This window comes from Protopterus annectens, chromosome 15.part0, assembly GCF_019279795.1.
Source record: "Protopterus annectens isolate FY-2018-M chromosome 15.part0, PAN1.0, whole genome shotgun sequence".
NCBI classification, from domain to species: domain Eukaryota; kingdom Metazoa; phylum Chordata; order Ceratodontiformes; family Protopteridae; genus Protopterus; species Protopterus annectens.
In genome coordinates this window covers 454,649,931-454,669,060 of record NC_056749.1, presented here as the reverse complement: position 1 = coordinate 454,669,060, position 19,130 = coordinate 454,649,931, and the positions used below count along the sequence as shown (strand labels likewise).

Genomic DNA, 19,130 nt, shown 5'->3' with positions numbered 1-19,130 from the left:
GTTTAATGTAATCATTTGTTGTCAGCATTCATTTCTTTATATGAATACATGGTACTGTTTTTAAAACAACTTTCATGAGGAGACGTGTGTTGCTGCTGCAGACATTGGTAATGATCAGCATCCACACCATCTTTGCTTATTCCAGTGCCATCATTATCAATGTCATTCTCATCTGCTCAGATAGAGAGAGACTGTTTTCATCATCTGCTGTTCATAGGTTCATAGGTGTGTACTAGGCTAATGCCCCTGGAGCCTTTACAAACCTAGCCCATAGGATTATCCTGACATCATGCTACCCGACCATAGTTCCCAATGCCTCTGACAAGTAGAGCCACTGGAGTGATCCCTGGGGTGAATTTTCTATTTCCCATCCACTCATCAAGGTTTCTCTTGAAGAGGGCCACTGAGGTGCTCTGTTTAACATGTATGGGAAGTCTATTCCATAGGAAGGGCAGTCTCTGGGTTATGAACCTGTCCCTCCAAAATGTTCTGTTGACTGTGGTAATGAGGTTGAGGTCAATGGAGTGTGTGGTATGGATGGACTGGGATTTCTTTAGATGTAGTATTTCTAACAGAGCTGGATCAGACATGGCTTTATATGTCAAGCAGAGATCACCAATAAGTAGGCCATATGAGGCAGAGAATAGTTGGCGATTTTTGAATCTGTCCATATAGGACAAGTGTTTAAGGCCTAGGATCCTCTTTGTGAGGTACTTTTGTGGCCTCTCCAGTTGTTGCAGGTGTCTAGAGAGATACATGCCAAATGGGGCATTGTACTCAATGATTGGCCTAATGAGGGAAGAGTAGAGGGAAACAATGACCTCTTTCTTCCTGGATGCAAAACCCTTAGTAATGAGATGTGCCACATAGAAGGACTTTCTGACCACAGTGGCAATGTGGTGATCAAATGAGAGGCTGCTGTCAACCTGTGTTCCCAGATCTCTTATAACACCTTCTGTGTTCAGTGGACTACCATCAATATGGTAATTTATGGGAACTGGGTTTTTCCCAAAGGGATGACGACATTTTTGGCATTGAGCTGAATGCCATGGTTCTGACACCAGTCATTGGTCTCAGTGAGACCTTTCTGTAGGATGTCAACATCACTTGGGGAATTAATAATAGCTCGCAACTTGCAATTGTCTGCAAACTTTGTCAGCCAGAGACCCTTTGTGTTGGCCTGGACTTCAGTGAAGTAAATACCAAACAGGAGAGGACCCAGGACTGAACTCTGTGGGACTCCACTCGTGACTGGTTGGCAGTCTGACTTGGAGTCCACTACTTTCACACTATGGGTTTTATCTGTAAGCCAGTTTGCTACCCACCTAGTGATATAGGGGTTGATGCCTAGCTCAGTAAGTTTTTCTATGATTCCTGAATGGGAATGGTATAAAATGCCTTTGCTGGATCAAGGTAGGCTGTATGAACCATTTTGCCTTCATCCACAGCTCTAGTGACTGACTCAAAGAAGTTGACTAAGTTGAACAGACATGATGTACCCTTCACAAAACCAAACTGTGTGGGATCCAGAGTTTGGAGATTCCCTATATCCTTCTTTATTAGGTCCTTGATGATGCGTTCCATAGCTTTGCATATCAGACTCATCAGGCTAATGGGGCAATAGTTCCCAAAGTCTGTAGTCACTCCCCCTTTGCAGAAAGGGATGACTGTAGCAGTGCACCATTTGGTATGGACAAAGCCTGAAGTGAGGCTGTGATTGAACGGCACACAGGTAATGTGCCAGTTCACTCTGTAATTCATGTAGAACACAGCCAGGGATATTGTCAGGTCCCATGGAAGCTGTATTCTTTGCCTTGGACAGTGCTGTTGCAACCTGTGCAGGAGTAATACTGGGTGCCTGACAATCCACTGGTATTGTGATTGGTCCTTTGGGGGGCGAGGGGTAAAGTTGGCAATGAATCTGTCGACAGTATATTGTCAATATCTGTTGCCTCGGTATAGGAAGTACCATTATGCAGTAGCTCAGAGCAAATCTAGGTATTGCCATGGAGATTCTTTACATAACTATAGAAGGCCATGTGGTTATCTTTACTATCTGCTGCAATTCTATTTTCATAGCTAGCTTTAGAGGATTTGATGAGGATCTCAACTTTTTGTTGCGGCTGATAAGGGAGTTTTTCCAGTCTTGGGACTTCACATTATTCTGCATCAGTTTCGTCCTTCTGTTGTAGAGTTTGTTTATGGCAGGGGACCACCAGATTGGCTTCCTTTTTTTGGAGGAGAGCGCCTTTGTTTTATTGGGTATGGTGAGATCCATGCATTTGTGTACATATTTCTACAGTGCACTGGTGTATGATTCTGTGGTCATGCAACTATTCTCCATTTGCATGGGTGCCATGAAGTTAGCCACCTCTGTTTTTAGGAGCCCAAAGTTAGCTTTGGAGAAGTTTTTCATGATGGTTACCTTTTCAGGGAGCAGTGGGTGGGATGTGGATTTCCAGGGTGATTAGTTTGTGGTCGGATTTAACCAGGGAGGAGTTAATTATTGGTGTAGAGCAATGGTCACCCATGTTAGTAATGACCAGGTCAAGGATGTTGCTACCTCTAGTGGGGGTAAGAACAATCTGGTCCAGGACATTTGAATTAATGAATTCCAGGAAATGTTGGGCAAGTGTATTGGTACATGAGTATTTTTCCCAGTTAATGGAGGGGTAGTTGAATTTGCCCTGTATGAGAGTGTTAGGTTGGACCCTAATATTCTCCAATGTGCTTAGGAATGTGGAGTGTGAGTCTTGGGACATTGTTGGGGACCTATAGCAGGCTATGACCTGAATCACTGTCTTACCCAATGTTAGCTGCACCTGAAGTATCTCTGATGCTTTATGTTGGGCTACCAGTCTGGAGGTGTGCGCATACTTTATGAATATGGAAACAACACTGTCTTTGGAGCTTCAGGCCAATTTCTGGGGCCGAAAGGTGTGGAATGATTTATAGCCTGGTAGTGCAGGGGTGCTTTCTGCTGCCTTGAAACAGGTCTCTGTTACAGCACAAATGTCAATGCTCTCCATTTTAAGGAGTGCTTTGAGCGAGTCCATTTTCAGATTTAGACTTCTAGCATTGAGCAGCATGACCCTCAGATTGCATTTGTTTCTAGCTGTTACGGTGGTAATTTGGTCTTTGGAACACCACATAAAAAAGGCACTATAGGGGTGGCAAGAGCCTTGGTCAGTATCTGGAAGCCCAGGGGTGACAGATGCAGGCCATCTCTGGCAAAGAATTGAGGTCTGTTAATCATGTCATCCCAGGCAGATAGATACTGGATCTCCTTAGAATGACACCAGAAACTTAGCCAGTTGTTGAAATTGATCATTTTCTGCTTGTACTGTGGTATCATTTTGGGTGATGGTAGGAAGCTGGTCAAGGCTAGGGTCATACCCGCCTGGGCTACATAATGAGAGAGGTCCTCCATGTCTCTTCTCATGTAGTCCAGGGAGGTACATCTCAGGTCATTCACACCCACATGTACAATGACAGAGTCACATTTGTACCTGTTGTTAAGGGACCTGTGTGTGTGTGTGTGTTATATGGTGGATCCTGGCACCTGACAGGCAGCTGACTGTTACTTTCTCCTTATTCAACCTATTGAGTGGGACATCAGGGTGCGTCACTATCAAGTCACCTATGACTAGTGTGTTGGGCATGCTGTTCTTCTGCCTTAGGGGCTTTGGTTGAGTGGCACACTGTTTTGGAAATTTATGTGTCTCGTGATTAGTGTTATGTTGGTCAAGTATGTTTCTGCCTTTGAGGTCTCTGCTGTTTGGGTAGATTTTTATTTAGAGCCTCCACAAAGGTGCGCATGTGGTTTGTGTTTTTATGTGAAGGCAGTGCTGGTGTGTGTTCAGGAGGGCTATGTGTTTCATGTGGTGTGGTGCAAGTGTTGACCTTCTCCTCTTGGCCAGCTATTCCGGTCATGGCTGGAGAGTGTGTGGCTTCCAGTTTTGATATATAAGTGCATCTCTCAGAAGTCTGAGTGTTGGGAGGTAAGAGGACAGGGTTGTCAGTGTACATGAGACAGTTGCTACATTACCTCAAGATGCCCAAGCTCATTAGGTTAATAGGAGAACGCACAGGGAACTGACCTTTAGACATGCCTGGATGGCTGGGTATTAATAATAAGTATTGGAGCTGTTTCCTTGTAGAATGTTTAGTGCTGTTAGCACTTTTGTGTGCTACAATAATTGCTACAAGAAGCCTAGTAAAGTTCTTGACTGATAAGTTAGTAAAAGTTCAGGAGATGAGAGAACTAGCAGGTTTAAGGGAAAAATTGAAGAGCAGACTTTGGCACTACTCATAAGCTACAAGCAGTCCTTGATACAGCAAATCTGTATCTGGACTAGACTAGTTACAAGAAAGGCAGGAAACAAGAGCAAACATGAGCTTTTAAGCCAGAAAGTTGAAAGAGATGGAAAAACTGCCCAAACGGACAATAAACTTCACTTTCTGGGCCAGTAACCACTCCTCTTGTGGTCGATAGGCTACCTAGTGCTTACCACTCCAACTGATAAACTAGAAGGCTTCCCTCTAACACAAACAGGCTTGGGGGGCTCTGAAGCTTACATACAGTCCTGGATACAGCAAAACTGTATTAAATGGATAATTGTTAGAGCCCCCCTCCCAGTACTGATTTAGACAATTGAATTTTGCCTGTCCTTGCTGCTGGCACATCCTACCATATCATTTGACCTCTTTATACAATGTATTAATGTATGGTTTCTACTGCCCACTGCATTAATGTCCTGGACAACTTGATTCCTTGCTTTCTCTTCTCTGCTTGTATAGGCCCTCCTTTACCAAACAGATATTTCCCATATGTCAGAAGGAATGCCATGAGGAAGCAATTTTCTTCATGGCTTATGTTTCCTCTGCCTTGGCCACCTGTTTTGCATCATTATTCCATACTACAAAAAAAGAAAAAGGCCACAGTCATACACAAAAAAATTGAATGCAGTTATCACTCAAACTGTGCAGCAATGACCACCCTCCAGAAAAATGTTAGGAGGCACAAACCCCAAAGTTATATACACACTGTATACTTCCCCATGCCCTACACAAGTCCTGTGTAGTCATGCATATGATTCTATTAACAAATTATGCCCACACCAGTATTTAGTACAAAAGATATCCGCCATGCACAGTGGAGACATGGCAGACTAATAATTTATATATTTATTTGAATATTTAAGTATTCATTAATTAATTAATTCATTCATTCCTTCACTGAATTATTTAACTTTTGTTTGCCAGTAAGTATACTGGTCCATGGACCCTTTTCAACTCTTACCCAGAACCTCTCACTTTCTTAGAGCAAGAAATCTGGACAAAGTTGTCGATAATGGGGGAATAAAGCCCCAAAATAGGGACACTTTTTAAATATTGCTATCACAAACTTAGAAAATTGATAGAATAACAGGTTTTGTTTTAGCATGAATTTCCTTTTTTTAAATAATTCTATTAATTTTAACATATAATCAAATGATCTTATTAATTTTTACATATAATTGATAATAAATGTACATAAATAAGCATACACAAAATAACTAAAGTATTTACAAAAGCATCCACTTTTATAAACTTCATTGATAAATGCATATATTAACATTTCATGAAACAACTTATTCCTTTTTTAACAAATTCTGTAAACTAACTTATATATTATATGCAAACGTTTAAAGGAAGTTTTATTTTTTAACTCATTTAGGAATGGCTGTATTAAAGAGAACCATAGATCTATTTATGATAAAACAGTCTGTATATATAACTTCTAACAAGTTATTAACATTCTCCCAATAAACTTTTAGTTCAGAGCAAGCAAGAGAGCAAAACATATGTGCCCATCCTACATTTATCTCTGATTTACATCTCTTACATAAGTTGTCTTTTTTTTTATTGATTTTACTCATAATTTGTGGTGTATAAATGACCTATACATAAACCTCCATGTGTATAGCTTCCATTTAAGTGAGGACATTGTTTTGCCAGCTGATTCCACTATATATATCTTGTCTTGTTTTTTAGGCATTTTATTGTTAATAGAATAGTAGTATTTCCAAAAGCTTTCTGGACAGCTAAAAGTTTCATCTCTGATGATCCTATAAACATAAGATAGTTTACCTTTATGAGAAGTTTTGTACTATATATTCAGTCCCAGTCAATATATAAGTGTTTTCTCTTACTGCAGAGACATTGAATCAAGTTTGTTTAATATGAACTGTCTAAAGGCTTGTATATGTAGCAAAAGAGATTTGTCTAGCTCAAATTCTTGTATCAATGAATCCATAGTTTTAATTTTCTATCTGATAACATCTGAAACCAAAAATGCAATTCCTTCTGTTTAAGTAATACATTTTTATTTGGGTCAGATGGTAATACAATATCTTGTGTATATGCTATGGAATATATCAAAAAGAGCCATTCTTTATATATTGCATGTTAATAAATAAAGTTCCAAAAAGTTATGATATTTAAATATAATTTGTTGAGTGTTTTGGTGTAACATAAGTAGTGAAGAAATCTTTTAAAATCCATAATATAGGGTTGTTTAATTTATCTGTTTTGTATGTCTGTGGTCTTTAAGTCCATGTTTATTGTTTCTCATTATTTTTTCCATTTGGCTGAGCAAGATGAGTCCACTAGTTAAAAATAGTTTTGATTATGGAAGAAATTGACTTTAAGTCTAGATCTGCAAAGGCTGTTCCTCCTTTGGTCCAACTGTTTAAATGGTGTTTAAAAGCTATCCTTAGTTTTTTGGTTTTCCAAACAAATCTTAGCAATATTAAGTTAAATGTTGTAATTAATGATTTAGGGGAAGTAATAATAAGATAGATTGAATAACATAGAGAATCTCAGGAAGTAATATTATCTTAATCATAGTTAATCTTTCTTCCATTGTAAAAAATTGTATTCCAACTTGTTATGAGTGTTTGTATATTTTCAAGACATTTATTAAAATTTAGGTGAATTATAGTCTTGATATCTTTGGCTAGGATAATTCCTAAATGTGTAATTTCATCAGTGTTAGATTAATATTTATGATATTTCCCTTTAAATTGTGTTTGCTTGAGTGGATAGGAAGTATTTTTGTTTTATCATCATTGAAGATTAAACCTGACATTTTTTTTAAATCTATCCATATAACTGAATAGAGATGCAGTGGAGGAATGATTCCATTTTGATGTTATAAGGACATCATCAGCAAAGAGTTGAATTTTAAATGATGTTTCTGTATTACTATTTAGTCCTTCTGTATTTTTATTTCTTCTTATTTCATTAGCCTAAGGTTCCATTTTTAGGGTAAATATTAGAGGAGAGAGTGGGCAACCTTGTTTAGTTCCTTTTAAGAATGGAATATTTTGTGAAATTGATGTACCAATTTTTTTATGTATGCTAATGTCCCTTTGTATAGGTGTTCTATTAGATTTACAAAATTATTTGAGAAATGTAGGCATTCAAGTAATATAAACAAATAATCCCAGTTTACCGAATCAAAAGCAGAGTTTATATCTAGGCTTATTAATGTTAGATCTTTTTTTTTCTTATGAGAGTAATCAGTTAATGTTAGAGTTCTTTTAATGTTGTCAAATGTATTTCTGTTAACTATAAAGCCTGTCTGATCTTCTTCTATTAAATGTGAAAGGAAGTTTTTCAATCTTTCAACATAAATGTTCATAAACATTTTATAGCCAACGTTCAGTAATGAGATAAGTCTATAAGAGGAACAATTTGTTGAGTCTTTATTGGTTTTCAGTATAGATGAAATAAATGTATATTTCCATGATGGGAGAGTTATAGATTCAGTCTGAGATTTTAAGAATACAGTTTGAAGTATAGTGAGAGCATTTTTGGGCATTATTTTATAAATTTCTGGTATGATACCATAATTGCCTGGTGCTTTATTTAGTTTAAGTTTATTAATTTGAGTTTGGATATCTGAAAATGTTATATGTTTATCTGTAAGATCTGCTTGCTGTTTGTTAAGATTTTTATTAATACTTTTACTTATTATTTTATTTTTATCTTTTGGATCCATTTTAACTGTATTTCAATTAATTTTAAGAAAGTAGTCTCTGAATTTATCTTTTATATCATGTAGATTAAAACCTTTCTTTTTTTCTTACAGAATAGATCTCTTTAATATGATTATGCATTTATTTATTTATTTATTTATTGCATTTGTTGACCAGGAAAGCCCACTGGACCTAAGAAGAGCCCGTTTTCAGTGGAGGCCCGGGGATAAAAGCTCCACAAAATTTCATATAAAGTAATTAAAACAATTAAAGACAATGTCCATACATGGTAAAGTTGTACACAGAAATTACAAATGAAAACTCAGGAAATATAACAATGATATCATACAGTAATTGCAAACAAAGGTCTTAGTGTGTTAGAGATAGGATGAGAATATATAGGAGTGATAGTGGAAATGTAAGAGTGTAAAGAAGTCAGTTGTGAGGAGGGAGGAAGGCTGCAGAAATGTAATGGTAGAGAACAATAATGTGAGTATATTCCAGTGTATGGGTAGAAGTTGGGAAGTATGGAATCTGGGAGGAAAACAAGTGAACGGACTGAGTTCGAAATATAAAGCAGGTGACAGAGACAGGGAGGTAATAGACAAGACAAGAGTGGTGGAGAGTATAAAAAGATGGATATAGATTGGGGTTCTAGGGAGGGAAATCAGGTTTTTGATATTATTGGTGGGGTACATGAGCATAGCCAATGAGAGAGAAGGTATTCATTTAGGGATTTTTAATGGATGCAAGACTGCTGATAGTTCTGAGAGATGGGGAAGATTGTTCCATAACCTGGACACAGCAAAGGAATGCAGCACTTGGCCAGCTGACAGTTTGGGTTTTTCAATAGACAACATTTTGTTTTCAGACCTGAGGTGGCAATTGGGGTGATAAATGGTCAGTATGGATGAGATTGAAGGACAGCTTTCAGGTTGGAAGATTAACTTGTGGGCTGCACGAGTCAAGCTAACCTTTTAGAGAGGATTGTAGGTTGTGAGGATGGGGGCACCATATAGCAGAGTTGGAAGTAGAAATGATGAGGCTATGGCTTTTTTTGCCGAGAGACTGAGGAAATAGTTGTGTCTATATAGGGCACCTAGGTTTTGATGTGTCTTTTTGATATTGCTGTGGATATGTAGGTCAAACGTTACTCTGTCATCGATGGTGACACCTAACAATTTTGTACTAGGAACAACCTCTATGACAGTGTTGTTTACTGAAGTGACAGTAGAGATTTGTTGATAGGGCTAGATTTTGTGGGAGTAAATAATAGGAGTCTAGTTTTATTGGGGTTGAAGGCTAGGTGATTTTGGGACATCCAGTGCTCAGTAGAGTTGAATGCTTCTTGGGTGAGATGCTGTAATTCAGTGAGAGATTTTGAGGAGCAGATTATAGTTGCGTCATCTGCATATTGGATGATGGAACTATGGGTGAGCGTTTGATGAACGTCGTTGACAAATATACTGAATAGGAGGGGACCCAGTATAGAGCCCTGGGAAACACCTGTATTAGTAGGAATGAAAGGAGGGGAGGAGTTGAGCCATCTGGTAGATTTCTGTCTGTTGCTGAGGTAGCTGGTAAACCATTGTAGAGTAGGGGGGTAGTCAAATTTAGAGAGTTTGGTAAGCAGTAGTGAGTGAGAAGTGGTGTCAAATGCCTTTGTTAGATCTAAAAAGAGTGTGGAGACTAGGGATCCAGCATGACAACCTCTATTAACTGTAGCTAAGAAGGAAATAAGGGCACTGTTGGTGCTATGTCTGGGTCTAAAGCCATGTTGAGTAGAGGAAAGCAGTTGGTGTTTCAGTAGATGGTTTAGAAGCTGTGTATGGATACACTTCTCTAGTATTTTAGAGATGGGAGAAAGAATGGCTATTGGATGGAAGTTTGAAATGTCAGCGTCATTGCCACCTTTATGAAGAGGAATCACAAATGCTATCTTCCAGATGTCAGTATGCAGGATTCTTGAACTGACCTATTGAGGAGGATGCTGATAGGATAAGCTATGGAAGGGGCTGCTAGTTGAAGATATGCAGTAGGTAGATTATCAGGGGCATTAGTGCAAGGTTTTAGTTTAAGGTGAAGTTTTTTGATGGTTGATGTGGGAATGGATGATAGAGAGAAATGGGTATGGGATTTGAGGGATTATGTGGTGATGAAGGTCCTAATGTGTTTCGGTTGATGAGTGGGAAGGTAGTAATAAGTTTTGTGATGGTGTCAATAAAGTGTGTGTTGAAGAGTGTGGCTAGTTCAGAGGGTGTTTTATCTGGGTTGGGGCATGGGGTATTGATAGTTCCTGGGTAGAGTAGGGAGTTAATAGCTCCCCAGATTTTTTTCGGATTTTGACTATGCTAGTCTTAAATAGTTTGGATGTATTCTTTTTTGTTTTTGACAACTAAGCATTTAGCCTGATTTCGAAGTTGTTTGTATTGATTGAGGTTATAGGATGTTTTGTTTTTTTGCCAGATTTTCCAGGCTTTGTCCCTAGAAATCATGAGTTGCTTTGTGGCTTTAGTCAGCCAGCAGGCATGTTTTGATTTAACTCTCTTTAGTCTGAGGGGGCAAGACTGTTTAGGGTTCTGAGAAATACGAAATTAAGAATTGCACAGCTTCATTGAGTGGAAGAGATTTCACTGGGCTCCAGTTTGTATTATGTAATATTAAGGGTATTTTGAGAGAAGTGAGATCATCTCTAGAGTATCTATATTGGTGAGGGCTAGGTGTAGAGCTGACCTTACGTATAATGAATGCTGGAGAGTGGTTGCTAATACTGGCTGGGAGAGTGCTTGAGGAAGAGATTTTGTCAAGATCAGAAACCAGGATACAATCTAAGGTTGACCCTTTTTTTCTGTTTTTGTCAGGTCTTGTAATGTCAGATATAATTTGGGAGTAAGTATGAAGGTTGATGTTTGTAGAAGAATTATTGTTGGAGATGTCTAGCCAATTGATATTGACGTCACCTAGTATGATAGTTTAATTTTGTATCTTTTGGCTAGTCCATGCTTGAATTTCTTCTAGAATTTGACAGTTGTTGCCTGAGGTGATTATGTTTATTAAGTCTTTTTGTTTTATTTTTAAGCTTATTTAAATGTTTAGGGTTCATTGAGAAGGTTAGGAATGTATACTTTTCTAGACAAATCATAGTCTTATGATTTAGTATTTCCTTGCATTCATTGTTTAGTTTGTTAATTTCTTCCCTTGCATCTCTATTGGTAAGTTTGTCTTTGCTGTTTAGTTTCAGCTTGTCTAGTTTGTTCTGTATCTTCTTTAAGTCTCTATCCCAATATTTCCTTTTTTTACTGTACCATCTATTAATTTGTCCATATAAATATGCTTTTGAGGCATCCCATGCATATATATAACCAAGGTGTCTGGAGAGGTATTTGTCTCTATAAAGTTTTCAGTCTCTTGGCTTATGAATTCCTTGAATTCCTTTAATTGGGAAAGATAAGCTGGAATTCTTCTAATTTGTACGTTAAATGTTAAATTAATAGAAAGTTCAAAAGCTATTGAATTATGGTCAGATAACAGGCAAGAGATGATCTTAGATTTAGTTAAATCATTAACTGTTTGACTAGAAATCAGAATTCTATCTATCTTAGAGTAAGAACTATAGCTATTTGAGAAGAAGGTATATTGTAGTGATTTATGATCAGCTTGCTCATAAATATCATTCAAATGATATGAATTAATAAAGTCCTTTAAGTGTTTCACTGAGATGTTATTCTTATCCCTAAAACACTAGATTCACTTTCTTTTAGGATACAATTAAAATCTCCTGAAATAATGATTTTTCCTTTTGATAAGAGAACTATTTGGTTTAGATGTTGCTTCACTGTATTAATACTTATACCTGGCATGCAATATACATTAATCAAAATGAAAAATGTCCTATTTATTTTGACTATGACTAAACAAAACATTCCTTTGTCATCCTGATATGTCTTTTTTATTTTAGGAATAGGTAGTGACTTATTCCAAAGGATGGCAACTCCTCTTTTTTTCATTGAATGCTATGAACTCGATAATACTGTATATTTGTTAGTATTTAATTTAGTTATATTATCTTTCAACAAATGTGTTTCTTGTAAAAAATAGGTTACATTTGTTAAGTTTAAGTATCTGAATAATCTTCCTCTTTTACATGGATTGTTAAAGCAAGCCATTAATGTTAATTGAAATGTCTTTCAGTAAAACCATTCTGAATATGTAACCATGTTAAATAATAAATACATCATGTCATGTCCTAATAGTTTTCTTATTTTTTTTCCTCCTGCACATGTTGTTTTAGATCTCCTAATCATAAGTAATGGTTTATTGTGGGTATGATATGTTTTAGAGTTACTACAAATTGTAATCTTGTAAGTAATAAACAAAGTGGATGTTATGTATGAGTGTTCATTATAACAATAGATATATTACAAAATTTTTAAAGATAAAGCTGCTTCCAGCCTGGAGTTATAAACTCCCAATCTGGGTAGCATCAGCTGCTCAAATTTACCCTCCCGTCTATAACAGCAATAAATTAGCAACCACCTTTTTGTTGTATTTAGTACTTATTTCCATATTGTTATTTTTTTAACTTCTGTTCCTTTGAATTGTCTAACTATACTAATATATAACTCATCTACCAGTTAACATTAACATATTATAATAAGTTCAGTGTTCATATATCTTGTAATTATTGAAAAAATCACTGTCAGCGAAAAGTCCACACTATGTAATATAGTATCACACCAACTTTGTTCGCTGCACCAAATGGAAAAATTCACTTGCGACTCCACAATACACTTTAACACTTTATTTGTGTATAAATATATAAAAGGTTTAGTGCTTTCATCTACCTCAAAGTAGACTTCCTCACAACACACCCTCTTGTAAAATACATGCTTTTGTACTTGCTCCTACCCAAGTTTTACAAATCATATAATTACATCATTAATCAAAAAAGACTTATGCCATGGTGGGACATTCACTACCCGCAGGTACTGTTCAAGCACCTACTGACAAATATAATAGGGTACAGAGTACCCATTTTGAGTTGGACAAATTTATTAATTTTAATTTTGATTTTAATGGTAATGAGAACAATAGAATGATGAATGATGATGTTGATGCAAACCACAACCAGGACAAAACACTTAAAGACTTTATTCATGAGTTTGGGAAGAAATTAAGGATTGCAAAACGTATACAACTGGACAACATTTATTTAAAGAAATGTTTAGATTTAGGAGTAGTCCCGATGGGCTTGAGGTTTTTTAAGCAGCCCACGGGTTGGAAATGAATGATGTGAACTTAATTGAATGTATGAAAATGTTCGACAACTTTGGATTTGCTTTCATGAAGTTCATCATAGGTTGTAATGATAAGAAAGTATGTATGCTCATGACAGAATTAGGGCAATTGGATGAAGTCATCACTCATGATTTGTTATACAATGATTATTAAACACTTTACAACACACAGTACACATGGGTTGAAATTAATACTAAAACACAGTTTGAGAGAAAATGTAGAAAAATTAAGAGGGATTTAGAACAATATAAAAAAAAACAGGCTTATAGATGGGATAAAAATTATTTGAAAGGAGACCAGAATAATGTTATTGATGGTGCAGAAGAAAATAGGGAAGAAGTACAAGATTACAATAGTAAGAATGGATGCAATCATAAAAATGGGATTTTTTTAGGGGAAAAGGGTACATGGCAAGGAAGGGCATATCAGGGATTTGGGTACCAGAAAAAATGGAGGCAACCCAATGGTCAAACCAACTGGGAAAACAGGGAGAGAAAGAATTGGACAAGAAAGTAAATATAGTCAAACATAATGATGTGCATTACAGTTTAAATGATTTTAGCATTTTTAATTACACTCAAATGGAATTAAAGAGTGGACATTTTACACTGTTGTCCAAAGGAATGAAATTTGTTCCCAGTAGTAGCATAGACACAACAGATTATATAGTAGAATTCAAAAAATATATGAGGAAATTAAATTTAGCTATCCATTTTAGTGATAATATGGTGGGTAAAGAAGAGAAATTGTTTAAGAGGAAAAGTACATTTACCCCCCCTATGAATAATACTCTGGCAATATTCGAAAAAGTAGTAATAGATGAGATGTACAGTCTCGGTAACAAATATAAAATCATAAGAGGCAGTATAATTTAAATAAAAGTGAATACCAAGTATTGAAAGAAATACAAAGGAATGAAGATATACATGTTATGAAGCCGGATAAAGGGGGAGGGGTAGTGGTATATGAAGCATCAGAGTATATCAACAAATTAAATACAATTTTATTGAATTCCGGAAATTATGAGGTATCATTAATCAATGAGGTTAATATTGGGAATCATAAGATTGATTTATACTTGGAAGAATTCCTTTTGGATGGAAGAATTGATATGGATATGTACAACTATCTTAAAGTTGAACATCCTATTATAGATACCATAGTGGGAATACCAAAGGTACACAAAGATATGATGGACCTCCCCCCTTTCGACCAATTATATCAGCAAATATATCTAAGACATTCCCATTTGGGACAGTCATAGACACATGGTTAAAGTCCATATATAGAAAAATTCCACGCATTGTAATAGATTCTTGGGATTTTTTAGCAAGACTTACCCCTGATTTATGTACAATATTAGTCACAGTAGATGTAGTGGACCTATTTTCTTGTATTCCCAAAGAGGATGGAATGAAAAGATTTGCAAACAGTATTGACAAGTACACTGACCTATCATGGGACATTGTTTCAGTTATATTGGATTTCATGGACATTGTGTTGAAACACAATTATTTATATTTTGAGGGAGAATATTATAAGCAGTGTAGGGGGGTGGCAATGGGAGCAGCTTGCGCTCTGATTTTTGCAAATTTAGTCCTATTAGATGCGGAAACTGAGTACATTTTTGACACCATATGGAGAGACAGCATTATGAGTTATGTAAGGTTTTTGGATGATATATTAATTTTATTGAATGGAAATATTGAAAAAGTACAATCTTTCTTTGAATATTTGAATACTACTAATGAATACTTGAAATTTACATATAGCATGGATAGGAATAAAATATCCTACTTAGACACATATATATTTGTAGAAAATGGTAAATTCAAGTCTAGAATATACAGGAAAGATACCTTTAGCATCTCATATTTACAGTATATGAGTTGTCACCCCTACAGCCAAAAACGGAGCATTATTAAAGGACAGTACATTAGAGCTGCACAAATGACTTCAGAGTTTGCAGACATGTTAGAAGAGCTAGATAAAATAGGGAATATGTTTAAGGAAAGGGGTTACCCACTAAAACTGATAGAAGATAGTAAAAAATATGTAAAAAGAGAATGGGGTAAAAGATATAAACCCTTTTGGGTACTGGTGTGAGAGGAGCCCCTAATATGAATAATAACATGAATAATAATGCAATTATGGACACTGACAGAGCTGGTAAAACTAATTTTTGGAGAGCCTGTATTTTTAAATATGGACCTCATTTAAAACAAGTACAAAAAATTGTTAAGGCCAATTGGAATACAATGAAAACAGAAGATACAGTGTTTAAAAAGGTAGGAGAACATCCAGTATTTGTTTACAAAACTGAAAAGAATTTGAAATTAGAATTGGAGAATAAAATACCAAAAGGAAATGAAAAAGGAAATGATGGGGGCACACGAAAATGTGGACAGTGCAATCAGTGCAGGGAGATTCTGCTAATACCATCTCTGACATTGGATGATATAAATAGAATGGAGGTTACATTTAGAAAGGGTAATTGTCATACACAACACGTTATATACTTAGCTAAGTGCACAAAATGCCCGTGTTTCTATATAAGTAAGACAGCTAGATGTTTAAGGAACAGAATATATGATCTCGGGTACTGTATAAGGAAAAAAGATACAAAGAATGCTTTATACAGGCACCTAACAGGTAGTACTAACTGTGACACCTTCAAATTTGGGATATTAGAGTAAAAATTAATCCCAGGGGAGGTGACATACGAAAGAGACTAGGGGAAAGGGAAACTAGATGGTAGATTTTGTTGAATGCTTCAGTATACCCTGGATTAAATGAAAGTATTTTGATTAAGCCTATTCTAGAGAATACACATTAAATAGTACATATTTTTAACTGGAATATAAATTAATAGTGTTTTATTCATGGTTTACAGGACAACACAATAATTCTACATACAAAAAAAATAATTTTTATGTTTTATGTGTTTTAAGTATTTTATAATGGTAATACTGTTTATATGATATTTGAATTTCTACCACTGAACGTGCAAGATAATCAATTCATAGGATAATTTTATAAGAGCTCAGAATAGGATGTGTAGTAATAGGAAATATAAATTTGAGCACTGCGCACTTTAAATAACCAATTGGTTTAATGGATTACTGATGTAATTATATGATTTGTAAAACTTGGGGTAGGAGCAGGTATAAAAGCATGTATTTTACAAGAGGGTGTGTTCTGAAGAAGTCTACTTTGAGGTAGATGAAAGCGCTAAAGCTTTTATATATTTATTCACAAATAAAGTGTTAAAGTATATTGTGGAGTCGCAATTGAATTTTTCCATTTTGTGCAGTGAACGAAGTTGGTGTGATACTGTATCTCTTGTAATTACTTAGACTTTAATAAATCCAATAAAGGAAAAGAATTAAAGATCTAAATGAATGTATGAATTTTCCAACTAGAAGGTTAAAATAAACCAGTCACAATTAAAGTTAAGATATCTCCACAAAAATTAATCAATTTCCATTTTAACAATCTTGAGGAAAGAGAATCAGTATAATTAATTAACTCATTAAGTTTGTGTCATATGTTTTATTTATCAAGTGTATACCTTTTGCTGAAACAATATGGTAATCTTATAAACCATGTTAGCTAATGAAATTAAAAAGCAATGAATTCTGTATCTTCATATAACTATATGCATTTAAGATACATAACATCAGATATTTTGAGAAAGCATATATGTCTTTGATACCCTTTCACACAAAAGAGAGGAAGAAGGACAAGAACAAAAAATATATAGCTTATGAATACTAAGCATTCTGAGAAAGTACAGTTATATCTATTCTTGTCATTTTTATATTAAGAAAAAGGTAATGTTCTACTATGCTATACCATTTCAATCATGAATTACTTGGTGAATTCTTTACAATATATTTTACACACTTGTCTGTATGCATTTGTTGACTAATTAACTTATGCTTTTTTTCCCTTCTTTTATGTATGAATTATATGACAACTTTAATAACAATGAAAATTGTATCTGCATGTTCTTTATCCATTCATTTGAATACAAGTAGGAAAGCATATGTACTAAAAATGTTATAATATTATTAAATTATGTTGTTGTTGTCTTTCGGCTTTTCCCGATTAGGGGTCGCCACAGAGGAACTCCGGTCCGCTAATGATTGGCAGTAGATTTTTATGTGCTGAGTTGCCGGCCTTGATGCACAACCTTCAACGAAGGTACGCCGATTCATGCATGTCTCCACACAGAAGACGCTCTAGCTGAGAATCGAACAGGACAACATCTTACTGTGAGGCAATATTATTAAATTATATATAGCCTATATGATATGCTGTTCTATTATAGAATCCTAGAACATATGAAAAAAAGAGTTTCATTTCTTTATAAAGCAATTTACATTTAACAATGTTTAACCTTGCAAAATACATGAATTGAATATTTGTAAATACAATTTCCTTTAGCCTTTGGTATGGCTTTATACTGTTATTTAGGATGTATCTCTTTATTTCTCCTTAATAGAGAACAACACAATACTCAAATTAAGAAAATATAAAATGTGAATTGAGCATTTTAAACAATTAACTCATTTTTTTCTTTTCTTTTATTGCAGGTGTTCTGTTTTTGTTGTACCTTATTTCCTGGATTTGAATGTCTTGATGAGTTTATGTCCCGTAAGTCTGACACAAGAGTTGAAAGGTCAATACGCTGCTTTCTTCTGTTCCCACGGTGTTGCAAAGTAAGCTGAAGGTGTTTTTCAGCTTGTGGATGTGCAGCTCGAGATGATTAAAGACTAAAATTGTCTCTCAAGATGTTTTCAGTGGGAAAAATTGTAAGACAGCTTTTTTTAAACTTGTTTTTACTTCAGTTAGCAAATGGTTATGTTAATTAGCTTGAGCCAAGCTACAGGCTTCTTAAAATGCATCTCCACCATGTCAGCATGAATACCAGAACACTTCAAAGCGTTGTTTTAAAAATAGCATAGCTGTGGCACTCATACAAATCTGTCTACAACCTTCACATTGCTATTACTTTTAGGACATAAGTGACAAGTGAGAAATAAGGAGAGACCAACAAAATGAAATAAGATTAAAAATAGACAAGGGATGAAAAGAAAAAAGAAAAAACAAAACCAAAAAGTTCACCTGCGTTTCTCAGAACACCATTATATCAGTACAGAACCTGTATAATCATGTTATTAAGGTATATCATGTAACTTTGAGTATTCAAAGAAAAATAACAGTAATTAAACATTTTCCGTAATCTTTATCTCTGCTTCTATGATAGAAATAATGCAATAAAAAGCATTTGTTTTCCCATTTTCTTACTTTCCCCTCCCCCTCTTAACATTCCCTTTTAATAAATGACTTGTATAACTGCCATTCTTAACATCAGGTGTTGGCTTACCTTGTAGAAAACTATGAAACATAGATATCCATTTTAAATTATAATATAGGTTGACCTTAAAAATACAAAAACCTGTGGACATTGCAATTTCTCCAGATACTTGGATGAAACTGGGAGATTTATTCACCCTGACACAGGCCAGACATTTAATTTTACCATCTCAGCTGATTGTGGAACTTCACATGTTGTTTATTTGGCATGCTGTTGTGTATGTCAGTCATTCTACATCGGAAAGACGGACAGAACCTTAAGAGAAAGAATAAGGGAATACATTTATAACATTAGGGTTCAATTCAATACTAACGCTCTTTCCAAACATTTTTTGATGCAAGGACATATACATAGATTTAGATTTATGGTTATTGATCGTATCCTACCATGCCTATGAGAGGGTGATATTAGGAATCACACAGAGG

The 19,130-nt window shown here is 35.3% G+C and overlaps 1 long non-coding RNA gene across 1 annotated transcript in view; it reads left to right on the top strand.

Annotated features, from left to right (window-relative positions):
* LOC122789758 overlaps window positions 1-19,130 on the top strand; it is a 1,143,653-nt gene that overhangs the window by 1,049,155 nt on the left and 75,368 nt on the right. The window contains exon 2 of the long non-coding RNA XR_006362876.1: window positions 17,921-18,139. This is a non-coding gene — a long non-coding RNA (uncharacterized LOC122789758). The remainder of the gene's footprint in view (window positions 1-17,920; window positions 18,140-19,130) is intronic.